The sequence below is a fragment of the Phocoena sinus genome, chromosome X, assembly GCF_008692025.1.
Source record: "Phocoena sinus isolate mPhoSin1 chromosome X, mPhoSin1.pri, whole genome shotgun sequence".
Taxonomy (NCBI): Eukaryota; Metazoa; Chordata; class Mammalia; order Artiodactyla; family Phocoenidae; genus Phocoena; species Phocoena sinus.
Genome location: NC_045784.1, coordinates 56945315 through 56965798, shown reverse-complemented (window position 1 = coordinate 56965798; position 20484 = coordinate 56945315).

Sequence of the window (20484 nt, the reverse complement as noted above, 5' to 3'; positions counted from 1 at the left end):
GTTATCAGGGTAATTGTGGCCTTGTAGAACTAATTTGGGAGTGTTCCTCCCTGTGCAATTTTTTTAAGAGTTTGAGAAGAATCAGGGTTAGCTCTTCTCTAAATGTTTGATAGAATTTGCCAGTGAAGCCATCTGGTCCTGGATTTTTTTTTTGTTGGAAGATTTCTAATTATAGTTTCAAGTTCATTATTTGTGATAGGTTGCTTTATATTTTCTAATTCTTCCTGGTTCAGGCTTGGGAACTTGTACCTTTCAGAGAATTTGTACATTTCTTTAAGGTTGTCCATTTTACTGGCATATAGTTGTTTGTGGTAGTCTCTTATCATCCTTTGTAATTCTGTAGCGTCAGTCGTGATTTCTCTTTTTTCATTTCTAATTTTATTGATTTGTAGCCTCTCTTTTTTTTCTTAATGAGTGTGCTTTACGTTTTTTAATTTTGTTTATCTTCTCAAAGAACCAACTTTTAGTTTTATTGATCTTTGCTATTGTTTTCTTCATTTCTGTTTCATTTATTTCTGCCCTGATTTTGATGATTCTTTCCTTCTACTGACTTAGGGTTTTCTTTGTTCTTCTTTCTCTAGTTGCTTTAGGTTTGAGATGTTTCTTGTTTCTTGAGATGAGATTCAATTACTATAAACTTCCCTCTTAGAACTGCTTTTGCTGCATCCCATAGGTTTTGGGTCCTCGCATTTTCAGAGTCATTTTTCTCTAGGTATTTTTTGATTTCCTCTTTGATTTCTTCAGTGATCTCTTGGTTATTTAGTAGTGCACTGTGTAGCCTTCATGTATTTTTGTTTTTTACATTTTTTTTTCCTGTAATTGATTTCTAATCTCATAATGTTGTGGTCAGTAAAGATGCTTTATACACTTTTCCTTTTCTGAGGCTCGATTTGTGAACCAAAATGTGATCTATCCTGGAGAATGTTCTGTGTGCACTTGAGAAGACAGTGTATTCTGCCCCTTTTGGGTGGAATGTCATATATCAACTAACTCTATCTGGTCTATTTTGTCATTTAAAGCTTGTGTTTCCTTACTCATTTTCTGTTTGGATGATCTGTCCATTGGTGTAAGTGGGCTGTTAAAGTCCCCTACAATTATTGTGCTACTCTTGGTTTCCCCTTTTATGGTTGTTAGCATTTGCCTTATGTATTGAGGTGCTCCTATGTTGGGTGCATAAATATTTACAATTTTTATATCTTGTTCTTGCATTGATCCCTTGATCATTATGTAGTGTCCCTCCTTATCTCTTATAACAGTCTTTATTTTAAAGTCTATTTTTTTCTGATATGAGTATTGCTGCTCCAGCTTTCTTTTGATTTCCATTTGCACGGAATATATTTTTCCATCCCTTCACTTCCAGTCTGTACGTGTGCCTAGGTCTGAAGTGGGTCTCTTGTAGACAGCATATATATGGGTCTTGTTTTTGTATCCATTCAGCCAGTCTGTGCCTTTTGGTTAGAGTATTTAATCCATTTACATTCAAGGTTATTATCGATATGTATGTTCCTGTTAATTATTTTCTTAATTATTGTGTGTTTGTTTTTGTGGGTGTTTTTCTTCTCTTGTGTTTCCCGCCTAGAGAAGTTCCTTTACCATTTGTTATAAAGCTGTTTTTGTGATGCTGAATTCTCTTAGCTTTTGCTTGTTTGTAACCCTTTTCATTTCCCTGTCTAATCTGAATGAGTAATCATGGTTATAGGTTTTTCTCTTTCATTACTTTAAGTATATCCTGCCACTCCCTTCTGGACTGTAGAGTTTCTGCTGAAAACAGCTGATAACCTTATGGGGATTCTTTTATATGTTATTTGTTGTTTTTCCCTTGCTGCTTTTAATATTTTTTTCTCTGACTTTAATCTTTGTTAGTTTGATTAATATGTGTCTTGGTGTGTTTCTCCTAGGGTTTATCCTGTATGGGACTCCTTGTGATTCCTGGATTGGGTGGCTATTTCCTTTCCCATGTTAGGGAAGTTTTCCACTATAATCTCTTTGAATATTTTCTTAGACCCCTTCTGTTTCTCTTTTTCTCCTGGGACCCCTATATTTTGAATGTTGGTACGTTAAGTGTTGTCCCAGAGGTCTCTGAGATTGTCTTTTATTCTTTTCCTTCTTTTTTCTTTATTCTGCTCCTCAGCATTTATTTCCACCATTCTGTCTTCCAGCTCACTTACTCTTTCTCCTGCCTCAGTTTTTGTATTCTTGCTTCCTTCTAGTGTATTTTTCATTTTAGTTACTGTGTTGTTCATCTCTGTTTGTTTGTTCTTTAGTTCTTCTAGATCTTTGTTAAACATTTCTTGTATTTTATCAATCCATGCCTCCATTTTATTTCTGAGATTCTGGATCATCTTCACTATCATTACTCTGAATTCTTTTTCAGGTAGGTTGTCTATATCCTCTTCATTTATTTAGTCTTGTAGGTTTTTACCTTGCTCCTTAATCTATGACGTGCTTTTTTTGTCATCTCATTTTTTTGTTGTTGTTGTTGGGTGGGATTGTGTTCCTGTCTTACTTGTTGTTTGGCCTGATGCTTCCAGCACTGGAGTTTGTAGGCTGTTGGATAGAGCTGGGTCTTTGTGCCTAGATCAGGACTTCTGGGAGACCTCACTCTGATAAATATTTCCTTGGGTCTGAGGTGCTCTGTTAGTCCAGTGGTTCGGACTCAGAGCTCTCACGACAGGAGCTCTGCCCCAATCCCGGCTCAAGAACCAAGATCCCCCAAGCTGTATGGGGCAGCAAAAAAAAAAAGAAGACAAAAAGTAGCTGAACACTGACAAAGTGTAAAACATAAAATAAGGTTAGAAAACTAACAGATATTTTAGAAAAAATGAAAGTAATAAAAATATAGATGAAACAACAACCAGAAAATAAAACAACCACAGTAGCAAAAAAGAGGAGAAAAAAAAAAGCCATAAAAGACCTTGGCTTGGGGTGGGGTGCGTCTTAGGCTCAGCACAGCAGGAGGGGCCCAGGAGTGCCTTTGCCTTTGGAGGTTAGAGGACCAGGTCTGGGACCCCAGCAGGTGCCCTGGGCCTGAGTGGGCAGGGGAAATGCTAAGAGTGTTCCCCACGATCCTCCCATCCTGAAAGGTCCCTTCCCATCCATCTCTCCTCTTCTTTCCCACCCAGAACCAAGACAGCCAGAGGGGACCCTGGAAGGTGGAGGACCCGGCCCAGGACCCCATCAGGCTTCCCAGGGCCTGAGTGGGTAGGGGAAATGTCCACTGTGCCTCCCCTGATCCTCCATTCCCAGAGGGTCAACCCACCGCTGTCCACCTTTCCTCCTCTTCCCCCCTCCTCCCTTCCTCCCTCCTATGCCTCTAGGACCCATGCAGTTGGAGGGGTCCCCAGAGGCTGGAGGACCAGGAATGGGGGCCCAGCAGGCTTCCCAGGGACTGAGTGGGTGGGGGAGACATCCTCCACACCTCCCCTGATCCTCCAGTCCTGGAGACCCATCCCTGTCCACTCTCTTCTTCTTCCCCCCACAGGACCAATGAAGCAGTGGGGGAGGGGGCCCAAAGACAGAGGACCAAGCCAGGACCCCAGCAGGATTCTAAGGGTCTGAGTGGGTGGGGGAAATGCCCCATATGCCTCTCGTCATCTTCTGGTCCCAGAGGATCACCCTCCCTCACTGTCCTCCTCTTCTCCTCTTCTTCCCTCCTCTCTCCCTCCCATGCGCCTAGGACCCATGTGGGTTGAGGGGGCCCTGGAGGGTGGAGTACCAGACCCAGGCGTTCATCAGGCTTCCCAAGGCTCTATTTGGTAAGGGAAATACTAGACATGCTCCCCCCCGAACCTCTGAACTCCCAACTGTCCCTCCAGGCATGGAAAAACCTTCCCTCTCCCAGCCACCCCTCAGGGGCACTGGTCCCATCTGGCCTCCACTTCTCTTCCCTCCTCATTGCCCCCCACGTCCTACCCAGTCACTTGGGGGATCTTCCCATCTCCTTGGACATCGAGATCTCCCACCAGCATCCAGCAGGTGCCCTAGTTGTGGGGAGATGTGAACTCCATGCCCTCCCACACTGCCATTTTGACTCCACCCCCAAGCTCTTTTTATGACTTATAAAATCCTACCTGATATGGTTTCCCACCCATTACCCTATCTTGCTTTCTTCAAAGCATGTATTACCATTGGAAATTTTATATATATATATATATATATATATATATATATATCACTGTCTGAGAAAATTAATACCACTTTTTAGACCCCAGTCAAATGTCATCTCTTTCATGAAGGTATCCCTGATTTTCCTGCTATGTTATCTCCCTCTCCCCTAAATTCTCATGTGTCATCAATTACATTGAAGTAGTTGTACTCCATGATATCTAGGCTCCTAGGAAACCCTGACATACTAAAAGTGTAACTTCAGAGGCTTTTGCTGGTGTCACTTCACTTCAACCAGATTAATTTCTTTTGATAATGTGGTAAGGACTCATTTATCTAACATATTTCTTTGTATAAGCCTTGTGCTGTCATTGTATTTTACAGGACAATGTATACCAGAAAATACCAGCCTAAATTCAATATATATCCAATCTGATACCAGGAATCAATTACAAACTACAGTAACTACTTGATATGGCCATATTCCTGAAATTGTCATATTTCTCAAAGATTAGTCACTTAGGTATTTTCATTTTAAAACTTGCAATGAAGTTCTATGTTAAAGACATACTCTATTGTTAGTCTGCAATTTATAAGTGCAATTCTTGCATAGTTTTATGGTGATTAATATTGCCTTTTGTCCTGATTTTTATTTTTCATAAAAGTGCATTTCAAATCTCTTCAGCTTGCATTACCCTTAAAAGACTAGAACAAGAGAAAGAAATGTGAGACTATATCAGGGAAAGGATGGAGAAATATAGCATCTCAGACTTGGAAAGAGTCTTAGATCAAGTAGTACAACCTTGCCCATGATGGAAGAATCACTTCCACTTCAACATGACCCCTGAGAGATAGCTCATCCAGCCTTTGCACACCTCTGGTGATAAACAGCTTACTATCTCCAAAAGCAGTTTATTCCATCCATGGACAACTCTTCCTTCGATTTAGCTGAACCTAACCACCCTGTGGCTTTCACTTGTAAGTCCAAGCTCTACCTCTTGGAACCATACGGACCCCGTTTTCTCCTTCTTCCCTGTGACAGTTCTTCAGAGGCCTGAAGACAGACATCACATCCCTGGTCCTTCTCTTCTCCAGGCCAAGCAGCTCCAGTTCCTTTAACCACTGTTTATGAATTCTGGAATCCAGCTCACTACTACCGTACTCACTGCCTGAGAAAATTAAACAGTTATTCTGTTTCTCCTTTAAACTGTGGCGCTAGAGCAGAAGAGAATAGGACTATCATACCTAACCCCTTCTAGCCATGTTGGCCTAAGGCTCTGAGGCAGAAACTGCCTGGTTGTTCATTTAACATGTTTTGCTTTCTTTCTCATCACACATCTAAACTACACTTACTAACCTCCCTTGCTGCTACATATAGTCATTTAACTTAATTATAGCAAATGGAATATATGTAGAAGTGATATATACCATTTCTAGTCCTGCAACATAAACTTTTCCACAATTTGCCCTCATCTGCCCCCTGGTAATTGAATTCCAGGAAAATCTTGAAAGCCATATTTTGATCATGGCAGAACCTCTATCAGCCTGAGTCCCTCAGTGACTGTGTGGAAATCAGTACCTCTTTCTATCACGGCTTATTAAAATTTCCATTAGTAATAAATTCCATTGTGTTAGTTTACTGAGGTTTTAGGGAATATCATTCATAACCTTGCTGAAATACCTCCTTCCTCTACTCTTCCATACTTGCCAGTATCTCCCATCCTGTGCCTGTGCAATTTTCAAGACAAAATTGAGGGCTTCCCATAAATCTTTCTTCAATTCCATCTGGCTCTATCCAGCCCATTATTGCAGCTTGTGGACATCTCCTAATTCATTAATTTGCATCTCCCCACCACAGCTTCCTGTCATCTGTTGTGATGTACAACTAGATTCCTCATAAAAACTATTAGTAAAAATGTTGAATGAATCGGGGATAAGGGTCAACACCTGCAGCACACTATAGAGCACTATACCTAGATTGACCCAATTGACTCTTTACTTGGTCATGAGGCTATAGTCATTCAGAAGTCTCCTAAATATACTGTCATCTGCATCCTTATTTCTCAGTAAAATCTGTAGGGATATCCTTAGATACTTTGTCAAACACCAGGCCAAAGTTGAGGTACCCTCTGGAAGAAGATTATATTGAACTTTCAATCTAGTAATTCTACTAATAAGAAATAAAATCAGTTAAATCTAGTGTGACATGCATAGAAAGTCCATGCTGATTTTTAATACTGATCACTTACCTTTCTAAACTTGCAAAATTGTTATATATCTACATATCTAGATTTCAAGATTAGTTTCGTTGAATTAGAGCATTGACCTGCTAGTCAAGAGCTTGGGTTCTAATTTTGCAATATCTATCTAACTGCGTGAGCTTGAACAGATCATTTCACTTCTGCGTCCTCAAGTTGTGGAATGGAGTGGCTAGAATACATAACTTCTAAGGTCTCTTTCTACTTTGGGCCTGCTTTGAATCAATCAGTTTAGTGTACGTAGTACCAAATTGGCTTTTTAAAATTTTACCAGTCAGTGGTATGTTTCCATATCATAAAATCTTTGCTATAAGAGCTCTTTCATGCAGGGTCTAAGGCAGATATCCATGAAATTGGATGAAAAATAATATGTTTTATTTTCATGAGCTTCTAACTAAAATTTAGCTTTTCCTCCAATTATGAATATAAGTAAAAACAGCAGCTGGACATCCCTTAAATACAGAATCAGGGCTACAAAAACGTCTACAGTTCCCCCAAATAATGGGTCATCTCAGATCTTTCTGAAAATTTTTTCTCAAGTTTTAAAACCAGATGTGATTATTCAGTTTTCTTTGAGGGAGGAAATGAAGTAGACTGAGGATGTGATGTATTGATTGATGATGTGGGAACCTAGGGGAAAGCTATTTCTCTTCTTAGAATTTAAGAGAAACTTCCCTTCAACCTCTCATCTACCCACACATATATATTTATATCATCACATTGATATTTAATATGTTTTTAACATAGAAGAAACAGACAATGACTCAAAGAAACAAAGAATACATTTCAGAACGGGCTAAAAATGTCATATATATATATATATATATATATATATATATATATATATATATCCATGGAGGGCAAGAGTGGGAGAGGATATCTTTTCAGTTTTAAGTAAGTGTAGCTCCTTCATTAGGTTTCTTCTCTTTTTCTTTATTATTTATCTATAATAAAAACCATGCCAAGAGAAAAAAAGTCTACGGTAATTTTCACAGTACCTGGATCTTATAGCAAGTAGAAATTACAACGTTCTCATATCACATTACCGTTGTTGCACACGTCTTGGAATATCATTTATTTTATGTTCATCACTACTTTAAATTATGATAGTATTAAACCATCCATTATATCTTGTTATTTAATGCATTAATAAAGAAGTATGTGTATTTCTATACCACAACTTTGATTTTTGTATAATTGATAAATGCATTGAAATATAATTGGTTTCCATTGCAATCTTCTATATTTTATTTTATGCATTTTATATATTATTCTAAGAAGTGTCAGTAGGCTTCACCAGACTTCTGAAAGTGTCCATGGCGTTAAATAACTAAGGAACATACCTACCAATTTAACGCTCAGACCATGGTGAGAACAATACAAATGCTCAAGGAGAAAGATAGAAAATAAGACAGAATAGGCTGATATTAAAATTACTTTTAGTTCATCTTCTAAACTTTCTCCTTTCTCCATCCGTACCTAATTGTCTTCATGATGTCCACAGATGTCTTCACCCAGACACAGTTGTAGATGTTTATGGAAGAAAAGGGGAAAAGAAAAAAAATATATTGAACACCTACTATATATCAAACACTTTCACTGATACTATGTCAATTAATCTTCTCAACATCTCTGAGGGGAAGTGCGATTTCCCCCATTTTACAGTTGAAGAAACTGAGGCTGAAAAATTTTATGGATTCTGTACAATATCACACAGCTACTAAAATGACTAGGATGAGATTAGAAGCTGCTATCCCCCAAATTCAAAGCCCCTTTCAGTGTATTTGGGCTGTACTCCAACCCTAAAAATAATGATGTGACCATTACCAAAGTATGTTAAAATTCAGTCTTTCACTGAATATTCCCGACATCTCTTAAAGGTTAACATTGTTGTCTCCAATTCACACATTCAGAAACTGGGAGATAACATGCCATGTATTTAGCAGAACAAGCACTTGAATCATGATTTAAGTTAGCTTCTCCAATTCCATCATCACATATGTATTCTAGCCAGCAGAAAATAGTACCACCTAGAAGCTACTTATGTCATTTCTGTTCATATTTATTTGCTAGATATTAGTCATATAGCCACACCTACATCCAAGGAAGGCTGGAAAATCTAGAATTTAGCTGAGTGACTATGTATCCACTACAATTTCTACTACTATAAAATCAGAGAAGATATTAGGGGACAATTAGCAGTCTCTGACATAGGTGAGTAACATTAGTCTATTTCACATGTGTGGAAACTGAAGTTCAGAGAATTGAAGCAACTTTCCCAAAGTTTCTTGGCTAGTAAGTGGCAGAGTTGGGATTCCAACCCTAGTCTGAATGGCTCTGAAGTTTCTATCTTTCACCACTACTCCACACAAACTGAAGATCAAGATTTGGAGGGAATGACTGAACCACCAGACAATAGTTTAGAAAAGGCTTGGGCTGACTAGGCTGAAATGTGGGCCAGGGCCTGGGCTTGGACCAGATTCTGGATGAATGTATGTATATAGAGGGCCCCAGCCTTTGCCGACTTCCCCCATTTGGTTAAGTGTATAATTGTAAGCCTGGAGAATAGAAGATTAAAGTGGGACCAGGTCTGTGTCTTCAGATCTCTGAAGGGCTTTCACAGAGCAGAGCAGAAAACAAGGTCTATGTGTCCTTCAGAGATAGAGCTGAGACCAGTGGGAGAAAACCACATGGAGATAAATTTCAGCCCAACGAATGAAAGAAGTTCTGAAGAGTCAGTTATCCTGACAAGGTAGAAGTGGCCTCAAGAAGAAGTGATAACTGAACAAAAGCTAACTGCTTACCTGGAGGTGGTGTAGTAGAAGGGATTTAAGCCTCAGATGGGGGTAGGTTCCTTCCAACCTTAGCACCTAGTGAAAGACAAGCAACTCATTTCTCTCTGCATGTGTATTATCTGGGACTCTCACTTCAATCCCTTGGCCCAAGTTCCATCTAAACTTTTGTAGTCAAACTGAAACAGAATAGACTTGGGACAAGACCCAGGTTGATGTGAGAGTGGAATGTGTCTGTGAATGTTGAGCGTGATATGTACATTTAAAGTTTCAGAGAAGGAACTTTTTAAATGTCTGTTTTATTGTTTTTATTTTAAATCATTGGTACAATAAGGTCATTAGAAGCTTTTTTTTTCTGGGACCTAAAATGATTATATTTTATGAGTAAAACTTTTTAGAGAGATTTTCAAAATTCCTAGTATGAAGCAGCACTATACTGTGATAATATATTCAGCACCTAGCACTTACAAAATTAGCAATGACAAATGCAATAGTAGTTGAAAACCTGGCTTCCTAGCCTGGCTCAGCCTCTTATTTGCTTCAAGATCATGAACTGAACCTCAGTTTTCTCAATGGCAAAATTGGAACAACAGCAATGCCTATTTCATAAAGTTGCAATGAGGGTAAAGAAATACTGACTATAGTGTACTTGGCACATGGTAAAGTGTGGTATATATATATAGTTTGTTATGTGAGAAAACTTGCTAAGTGGGTCCTTCTCAAAAGATTTTGTTGCAAAAGACTATGTTTTCTCCCTTGTCTTCTTGATATTTCACATTTTCCCTGTTCAGCATTTGATTCTGTGGATTTTTGGAGGCCAGGTATTGTTTCTTATTAATCTCTGTATCTATCTCTAAGAATATTGAATAAATGGCTGCATATGTGAATCTAAGAATCAGAGATGCTATCCACAGGTTGTCTCAATTTATGCAACAATCTGGTATTGGAATTTTAATTTCTGAGACTAAGTTTCCTCATGTATAAAATAAGGACATAATCCCCAACTTGCAAGGCTGACATAAGGACCAGGTGAGATAATGGATGTAAAGGACCTAGAACAGTTCTAAGCACAAAATAGCCACTAAATAAATGCTAGCTCTCATGATAGATATTCTCCTTTTACCCATTTAGATTCACTCTCTGCTATTCTCTGTACTTCCCTGTGCCTTGTGAAACTGACCCAGATGGAATAGGTCAACTGAACTCCCTTGACTTCTGGTTTCCTTTAGGAATCATTAATAGGAGACAATAGTAGAAGAGTGGGAGGAGAGAGAGATCATGTCTTTATTCCTTCAGCTCTCTCCCTGCTAGGCTGCAGGTTGGCAGTGATTACATTCATCTAAGAAGGACGAAGCTCTGTTGGGATGGTACCTTCTCATAGTTTCTCTCTCTCTCCCTACCCCCTCTATTTCTGACTCTCTCTCCTTCTGTGTGTGTGTGTGTGTGTGTGTGTGTGTACGCACACATCTGCATGTCTGTCTTTTTGTTATGGTAACTGTTCTACACCTTCCTCTAGAAGTGGTAAAACCAACCAGCTGTCTCTAGCCTCAGAGTATTTCACCATTCCTAATTGCTTCTCTTTACCCAGCCCACAACTTTGAAAATAGAACTTCCATTAAACTCTCCTCAATTACCAGGTGTCTTGCACCTCCATATTTTAAATAAGAAAAATTGAGGCTTATAAAGTGAAGTAGTTGGCCCAAATCCACACAGATTCACCCTTGTGGTACAAAAAGGCTTACCCTAACAAATAAGAAGCCAGTGTTTCTTTCAGGAGGACTGGTGGATTTAGGTCTTGTAACTGTTATGCCTCTTTATTCAGCTCACAACAAAACTGGCTGTTGACACAGAGGGAGGCATTTACCTGGGAATTCCAAAAGGCTTATAAAGGCACCACTTGCTTTTGTAAAGGCTGTCAGCTCTAAAGAGGTTTAATGAAACAAAAAATGGGACTCAGAATTGTCTCAAAATTCAGCCTGGGAAAGATAAAGATGAGAGGAACTCGGTAACAGGCTTCCAACATAATGGGATCATTATGATAAAGACAACAAGATGTATCTCTCCATTGGCCTTCAGTGAAAAGTGAAGGCTACATGCCTTGATATATAGCAAAGCGTATTAAAATTTGCTATAAACCAGAACATTTTCTTCAGTGTCAGTTGTTAATATTAATGTTATAATTATAATAACTTTCATTTATTGAGTATTTACTAAGTACCTGGTAATGTTCCAAGTGCTTTGTTTACATTCTCTTATTTAATTCAAGATAATCATCATGATCCCCATTTGAAGAGGGAGGATGCTGGGTCTCAAAGAGATTAAGTAACTTGCCTGAGCCACATTGTTGGTAAGTAGTACTGGAATGAGATACCAAAATCCATTTTCACAATCACTCCATTAGTGTCAAGCAACAGAAAGAATAATGAATGAAGGATCCATTATTGGTGTCAGTGAAGCCATAGTAGTGAATTTCCTCCCTCAACAGGACCTTTTACCCAGCAAACCTCTCGCCTACACCCCATGACTGAAGATCTCTAGTGGTCAAGCCAGCCTGTTGAGATGTTAGCCATAAGATGGACTGAGTAAGAGTATATGGTCAAGTTAGTATGGTCAGTCCCCCTGTTGGAAACACAGAAACCGATGTGCACCATAGTGATGCACCAACAAGAAAACCTTCCCTTGGGCCTCCAAGTCAGCCTCTCTTTCCCCCATACCCAGGCTACTCTGTCAACTATTGAAATAATACAGAGTGAGGGAAGCTGGACTTGGAGAGGATACCGAACTCGGTTGGAAGACCTGAATTGGTATCCTAGCTTGGTCACTTATTTGTATGTCTCTTGCTTCTCTAGCCTTCAATGAGGAGATCAGACTCAAGAATCTTTAATAACCTTTGCTGCTCTGACATTCTTTGATTCTCTAATATTGTCATCTGGCCACCCTGGTTCCTGGACCCAAAGACTAGAATTATTTGCCATAGGGACAGCAGTAAGGCCCATCTACATCTCTACTTTATACATATACCATTACCTGTACCGATACCTATTCTATACTTATCAGGATATATTTTGAATCCTGGCTCTGCAACTTATAAGCTGTGTGACTAGTATGAGTTATTTATTGCTCTGTGCTTCCATTTACTTACCACAATCTGGGAAAGGAGAAGGTGTTATTAAGGCAAAGTAAACTTATATAAAACTCCCAGTGCAAAGCTCAATACTTTGTAGTTTCTTTCCCTTAGGGGAATGGGAGAAGGATTGAGAAGAGAGGATTTATTTAGGAGAATTAAGTCCATACACAGTAAACCAGTGGCAGCACTTAGCTCTCTACAACCTTGGGCATCTTCCTGGGACCTTGGGAATCTTCATGAGAATGCACATGGCACATCCTTCATGTGTAGTAATGCAAAAGGTAGCAGCATGCCATACTTCATACAGCATACCATACTTCAAAACCTTCTACTCTTCATGTTAATAACTGACAAAAAAGAAAATAAAACTAACTATTCAACCAGACACAATATTAGTACTATCACCTACACTATCTTATTTAATCCTTACAACAATATTGTAAGATCATTACGGATAAGGAAACATTTTACAGAGAAGGAAACTGAGGCTCAGAGAGGTTTGGCAACTTGACCAAGGATCCACAGTTAGTAAAGAGAAGAGCTGGGAACTGAGCTCAAGTTCATCTGATTCTGAAAGTCCATCTTTTCTCTATAAGACATTATAAAGTGCTTTTGAATGGTTTGAAGTTTAAAGGAACTTCGATGGGGGAAATCCATTTTGAGTTTAGAGAACAAAGATATTTTTACAAAAGAGATGGGATTTGAGTTGGGCATTAGAGGATGATAGGAGGTTTAGTTAGCACCCCTGGAAAATACCATTTCTTCTAGCCCTTTCTATATGAGATGCATAGCTGGCTATTTATTTTCATTTATTCTACAAATATTTACTGAGGATCTAAATCAAATAAAATGCCAAGGATGACTCAGGATGGCCTCAAGTGATAACTGCTGCTGCCAAACCACACACAAAAGAATTTCTGGCTCTTTCTGGAACTATATCATTGCTCATAGGCAAATGCTATACTCTACAAAATGTTGAGAAATCATAAGAAGATAGAGCACGCTCTCCAAAAACAAATACCTTGGAGTTGGAAGCAAAAATTACATTGTCAACTGGCTTGTTTTTCCCATTCCCTAATAATTATCATGCTACTTCCTATAGGATATCAATTATAAATGAGGAAGTTGAACTGGTAGAGAAGTGGGACTAGGGGGAGATTGTTAAATATTTCAACTGGATAGGAGCTTAAAATTATTTATATATCCCTTCTGAAGTATATAGCATATCTTTATCTATAGCATATCTTCTAAATTGTGGTTGAAATACTCAGGGCTTGCTGACAGAATTCTGGTGGGAATTATTAAGTAAAACAAGTACTCTAGAGAGTGGCTACAGTGAAATGAGGGATTAGGAATCTCCAAGTTCTCCTTCTACTGAGATAATAATAATAATAACAGTAGACATCTGAACCAATTTTTAGAAACTGGAGAACAATCAAAGGTTACAGCAACCAAGCTAATTCCCAAACAAGAAAAAGCTATCTTCAAAACAGTAGGAAAATCTTTTGCTTTTTTGTTTTTTCACCCTTCCCCCATATCTTCCCTGGTGTGATGAAGATGTTGGTCTTGAGCAGCAGTAGCTCAGTTTCTAGTTTCCTCTCTCAAAAGAGAGGCCTAATTTGCAAATTATTCTGTACAACTGTTTTAACCTGTCTGGGAGCTAACTGAAGGACTGGGCTTTTGGTTTCTATCTTGAAAAACTCAAACATGGGTGTGAACTGGTGGGCACTGCTTATAAAATCTACAAGGGGACTACAGATTCACAGACACTTGGGGCAAGGAGGTACAGGTGGAGATATATAATATGATATCTAAGGTCTGGAGGAGAAACTGAGATGAGACTCTTTAGAAATTTAAGACATTCAAAAGCAGCCATATATATGAGGAAATTTAGAAAGCTATGTGCAGGTCCAAAGAAGACACATGCTCGCATGAGACATGAAAAGACCTTAACATTTCACCTCAGGTTGACCCCTGAGCTCAGAGTAAGTCTAGGTATTTGCTGAAGGACTGACCCAGCACAGAACCAGTCTACAAAGACTGGGAGAGTTCAGTGTGTTCTCTTTTTGTTTGTTTATTTTTTGGTGTTTGCTTGTTTGAGCTTCCAGCATGTAAAGAGATTTCTGTGAAAACACTAGCTGAACATGAGCTAAAGAACAGAGATATTGGTAAGGACACATGACAAGGAAAAGTTTTTGTAAAAATAGTTTGTAAAAGTCTCAAAATAAATGGACTACTGTAGACTTAAACAATTAAAAATATAAAATGGTGGGAAGGGAATCTAATTTTCAGTTACTTTGTTATAATAATCATATGCCCAGTTTTCAACAGTAACAAAAAATTTACAAGACACACAAAGAAACAAGGAAAACATGGCACAGTCAAAGGAAAAAATTAAACTGACAGAAATCATCTGCAAGGGAACCCATACAATTGACTTACTTAGCAGAAACTTTAAAACTATTGTCTTTTTTTTTAACATCTTTATTGGGGTATAATAAAACTATTGTCTTAAATATACTCAAAGTACTAAGGGAAAACCCAGATAAAGAGTAATCATAAAACAATATATGAACAAAATAGGAATATCAAGAAATAAAAATTATAATAAGGAATCTAACAGAAATTCCAATGCTAAAAAATAAAAACTGAAATAAAATATTCAGTAGAAGAATTCAACAGCAGATCTGAGGAGGCAGAGAAAAAGAATCAGCAAACTTGAAGAAATGACAGCTGAAATTATCAAGTTAGAAGAGCAGAGAATAAAGGAATTAAGAAAAGAGAAAAGAGACTTGTGGGCAGACAAACAGACAAAAGTACATATTATGGCAGTCACAGAAAAAGAAAGAGAAAAGGGCAGATTATTTGCAGAAATAATGGCTGAAAACTTACCAAATTTAAGGAAATACATAAACCTGTAAATTCAAGATGCTCGATAAGCTCCCAGTAAGATAAACCAAAGGTGAGCACACAAAGATATATTATAAACAAACTTTTGATAAGCAAAAACAAAAAGAGAATCATAAGAAAAACAATAAAGAAATAACTCATCACATAAAAGGGATTCTCAAAAAGATTATCAGCCAATTTCTCATCAGAAACCTTGTGGCCAGAAGTTAGAGGGATGATATATTTCAGACCTAAAAAAAAAAACCATGCCAACTGGGAATACTATACCTGAAAAAACAGTCTTTCAGTTACATATAACTTTAAGATGTTATATGTAATCTCCAAGGTAACCAGAAGGAAAATATCTATAAAATATACACAAAATGAAATAAGAAGGGAATCAAAACAAGTCACCACAAAAAGTCATATGATACAAGATGGAAGAACCTTGAAGATATTATGATAATTAAATAAGCCAGTCACAAAAGAAAAATTAGTGCATGATTCCACTTACATCAGGTACCTTGGAGTAGTCATATTCAGAGACAGAAAGTAGAATGGTGGTTTGGAAGGGTAGGGGAAGGAAGGGATTTGGAGTTGGGGGAAGGAAGGAATGGGAGTTACTGTTTAATAGGTACAGAATTTTACTTTGAGAAGATGAAAAGTTTCTGGAGATAGATGGTGATGATGGTTGTATAATAATGCAAATGTACTTAATTCCATGGAACTGTACACTTAAAATGTTTAAAATGGTAAATTTTATGCTACTTATATTTTGTCACATTTTTTAAAAAAAGGGAGAAATTAAGACATTCTCAGTTAGACAAAAGCTGAGGGATTTTATTATCAAGAGGCTGGCCCTACTAAAAATGCTAAAGGTGTTCCTTCAGGGTGAAATAAAAGGATGGTCAAGAGTAACTTAAGGCCATATGAAGATATAAAATTATCTTGCACAATATAATTCTACTCTTTGTTTGTAACTTCATTTAAAACATTTTCTACAGGAGTTAAAGGATAAAGGCTTACAAATAATTATAAGTCTATATTATTGGCCACAAGTTGCATACAGATGTAATTCATGACAACAATAACTTGAAAGGAGATGGAGATATATGGGTATAGTTTTGTATGAAAATGAAATTATGCTGATATCAATTCAAATTAAATGCTTACAACTTTAGCATGTGGTAGGTAATCCCCATGGTAACCACAAAGAAGATATCTATAGAATATACACAAAAGGAAATGAGAAGAGAATCAAACATGTCACTACAAAAAATCAACTAGGGCTTCCCTGGTGGCACAGTGGTTGAGAGTTTGCCTGCCGATGCAGGGGATGCGGGCTCATGCCACAGTCTGGGAAAATCCCACATGCCACAGAGTGGCTGGGCCCATGAGCCATGGCCACTGAGCCTGCACGTCCAGAGCCTGTGCTCTGCAATGGGAGATGCCACAACAGTGAGAGGCCTGCGTACCGAAAAAATTAAAATAAAATCAACTAAACACAAACAAAAGCAGTAATGGATGAAATGAGAGACAAAAAACTATTAAGACATATGAGAAAAATAACAAAATGTCAGAAGAAAGTCCTTCCTTATAAATAATTAATTTAAATGTAAATGGATTAAATTTTCTCCATTCAAAAGGCATAGATTGGCAGAATGGGTTTAAAGAAAAACATGATTCAATTATATGCTATATACAAAAGTCACATTTTGTATGTAAAAATAAAAATGGTTGAATGTGAAAGGATGGGAGAAGATATTCCATGTAAACAGTAACCAGAAGAAAGCCAGCTTGGCTATACTAATATCAGACAAAATAGACTTTAAGTAAAACAACCTGTTACAAGAGACAAAGAAGGACATTATATATCAATACATTGGTCAATTCACCAATAAGATATAACAATTGTAAATATATATACACCACTTTAAGCACTACAAAATATATGAAGCAAACACTGACAGTATTGAAGGGAGAAATAGTTCTCCAATAATAGTGGAAAGCTTCAATACATCACTTTCAATAATGGATAGAAAATCAAATAGAAGATCATTAATGGAATAGTGGACTTGGACAACACCAAAAGCCAATTAAACCTAAGAGATATATATAGAACACTGCACCACCAACAGCAGAATACAAATTTTTCTACAGTACACATGGAACATTCTTCAGGATAGACAACATGTTGGTCCACAAAGCAAGTCTTAATCAATTTAAAAAGTTTGAAATTATGCAAAGTATCTTATCTGATCATAATGGATTGAAGCAAAAAACAACAGAAGGAAAACTAGTAAATTAATGACTGTTTGGAAATTAAACCACAAATTATTAAACAAATGATAAGCCAAAAGAGAAATTAAAATGGAAATTAGAAAATACCTTGAAACAAATAAAAATGAAACTACAACATACCAAAAGTTAAGGGTTCAGAAAAGTGCTAGCCTGAAACCAAGATGGTGGAGTAGAAGGACATGCTCTTACTCCCTCTTGTGAGAACATCAGAATCACAACTACCTGCTGGACAATCATCAAGAGGAAGACACTGGAACTCACCAAAAAATATACCCCACATCGAAAGACAAAGGAGAAGCCACAATGAGATGGTAGGAGGGGCACAATCACAGCAAAAGCAAATCCCATAACTGATGGGTGGGTGACTCACAGACAGGAGAACACTTATACCACAGAAGTCTACCCACTGGAGTGAAGGTACTGAGCCCCATGTCAGGCTTCCTAACCTGGGGGGCCAGCAACAGGAGGAGGAATTCCTAGAGAACCAGACTTTGAAGTATAGTGGGATTTAATTGCAGGACTTTCACAGGACTGAGGGAAACAGAGACTCCACTCTTGGAGGGCACACACAAAGTAGTGTGTGCATCGGGACCCAGGGGAAGGAGCAGTGAACCCAGGGGAGACTGAAGCAGACATAGCAGCTAGTGTTGGAGGGTCTCCTGAAAATGCAGGAGGTGGCTGTGGCTCACCGTGTGGACAAGGGCACTGGCAACAGAAGTTATGGGAAGTACTCCTTGGCATGAGCCTCCCAGAGTCTGCCATTAGCCGCACCAAAGAGCCCAGGTAGGCTCCAGTGTTGGGTTGCCTCAGTCCAAACAACCAACATGGAGGGAACCCAGCCCCACCCATCAGCAGTCAAGCAAAAAATAGTTTTACTGAGCTCTGCCCACCAGAGCAACACCCAGCTCTACCCACCACTAGCCCATCTCATCAGGAAACATGCACAAGCCTCTTAGATAGCCTCATCCACCAGAGGGAAGACAGCAGAAAAAAGAAGAACAACAATCCTGCAGACTGTGGAACAAAAAGAACATTCACAGAAAAAATAGACAAAGTGAAAGGGCAGAGGGCTATGTATCAGATGAAGTAACAAGATAAAACCCCAGAAAAACAACTAAATGAAGTGGAGATAGGCAACCTTCCAGAAAAAGAATTCAGAATAATGAGAGTGAAGATGAGCCAGAACCTCAGAAAGGCAATGGAGGCAAAGATCAAGAAGATGCAAGAAATGTTTAACAAAGACCTAGAAGAATTAAAGAACAAACAAACAGAGATGAACAATACTATAACTGCAATGAAAACTGCACTAGAAGGAATCAATAACAGAATAACTGAGGCAGAAGAATGGATAAGTGACCTGGAAGACAGAATGGTGAAATTCACTGCTGCTGAACAGCATAAAGAAGAAAGAATGAAAAGAAATGAAGACAGCCTAAGAGACCTCTGGGACAACATTAAATGCAACAAGATTTGCATTATAGGGGTCCCAGAAAGAAAAGAGAGAGAGAGAAAGGACCAGAGAAAATATTTGAAGTGATTATAGTCAAAAACTTCCCTAGGGCTTCCCTGGTGGCGCAGCGGTTGAGAGTCCGCCTGCCGATGCAGGGGACACGGGTTCGTGCCCCGGTCCGGGAAGATCCCACATGCCACGGAGCGGCTGGGCCCGTGAGCCATGGCTGCTGAGCCTGCGCGTCCGGAGCCTGTGCTCTGCAACGGGAAAAGCCACAACAGTGAGAGGCCTGCATACTGCAAAAAAAAAAAAAAAAACTTCCCTAACATGGGAAAGGAAATAGTCACCCAAGGCCAGGAAGCACAGTGAGTCCCATACAGGATAAACCGAAGGAGAAACATGCCAAGACACATAGTAATCATATTGGCAAAAATTAAAGACAAAGAAAAAATATGGAAAGCAGCAAGGGAAAAATGACAAATAGCATACAAGGGAACTCCCTTAAGGTTAACAGCTGATTTCCCAGCAGAAACTCTACAAGCCAGACGGGAGTGGCATGATATATTTAAAATGATGAAAGAGAAGAAGTTACAACCAAGATTACTCTATGCAGCAAGGATCTCATTCAGATTCGATGGAGAAATGAAAAGCTTTACAGATAAGCAAAAGCTAAGAGAATTCAGCTCTACAAAAAATGCTAAAGGAATTTCCCTAAGTGCGAAACACAAGAGAAGAAAAGGACGTGCAAAAACAAACCCAAAACAATTAAGAAAATGGTCATAGGAACATACATATCGATAATGACCTTAAAGGTGAATGGAGTAAATGTTCTAACCAAAAGACACATGCTTGCTGAATAGATACAAAAACAAGACCCATATATATGCGGTCTACAAGAGACCCACTTCAGACCTAGGGACACATACAGACTGAAAGTGAGGGGATGGACAAAGACATTCTATGCAAATGGAAATAAAAAGAAAGCTGGAGTAGCAATACTCGTATCAGATAAAATAGATTTTAAAATAAAGAATGTTACAAGAGACAAGGAAGGACACTACATAATGATCAATCCAAGAAGAAGATATAACAATTATAAATATATATGCACCCAACATAGGAGCAACTTCATATATAAGGGAACTGATAACAGTTATAAAAGAGGAAATCGACAGTAACAAAATAATAGTGGGGAACTTTAACACCTCACTTGCACCAATGGACAGATCATCCAAAATGAAAATAAATAAGGAAACAGAAGCTTTAAATGACACAATGGACCATATAGACTTAATTGACATTTATAGGACATTCCATCTGAAAACAGCAGATTACACTTTCTTCTCAAGTGCGCATGGAACATTCTCCAGGATAGATCACATCCTGGGTCATAAATCAAGCCTGAGTAAATTTAAGAAAATTGAAATCATATCACACATCTTTCCTGACCACAAGGCTATGAGATTAGAAATTAATTACATGGGAAAAAATCGTAAAAAACACAAACACATGGAGGTTAAAAACTACATTACTAGATAACTAAGAGATCACTGAAGAAATTGA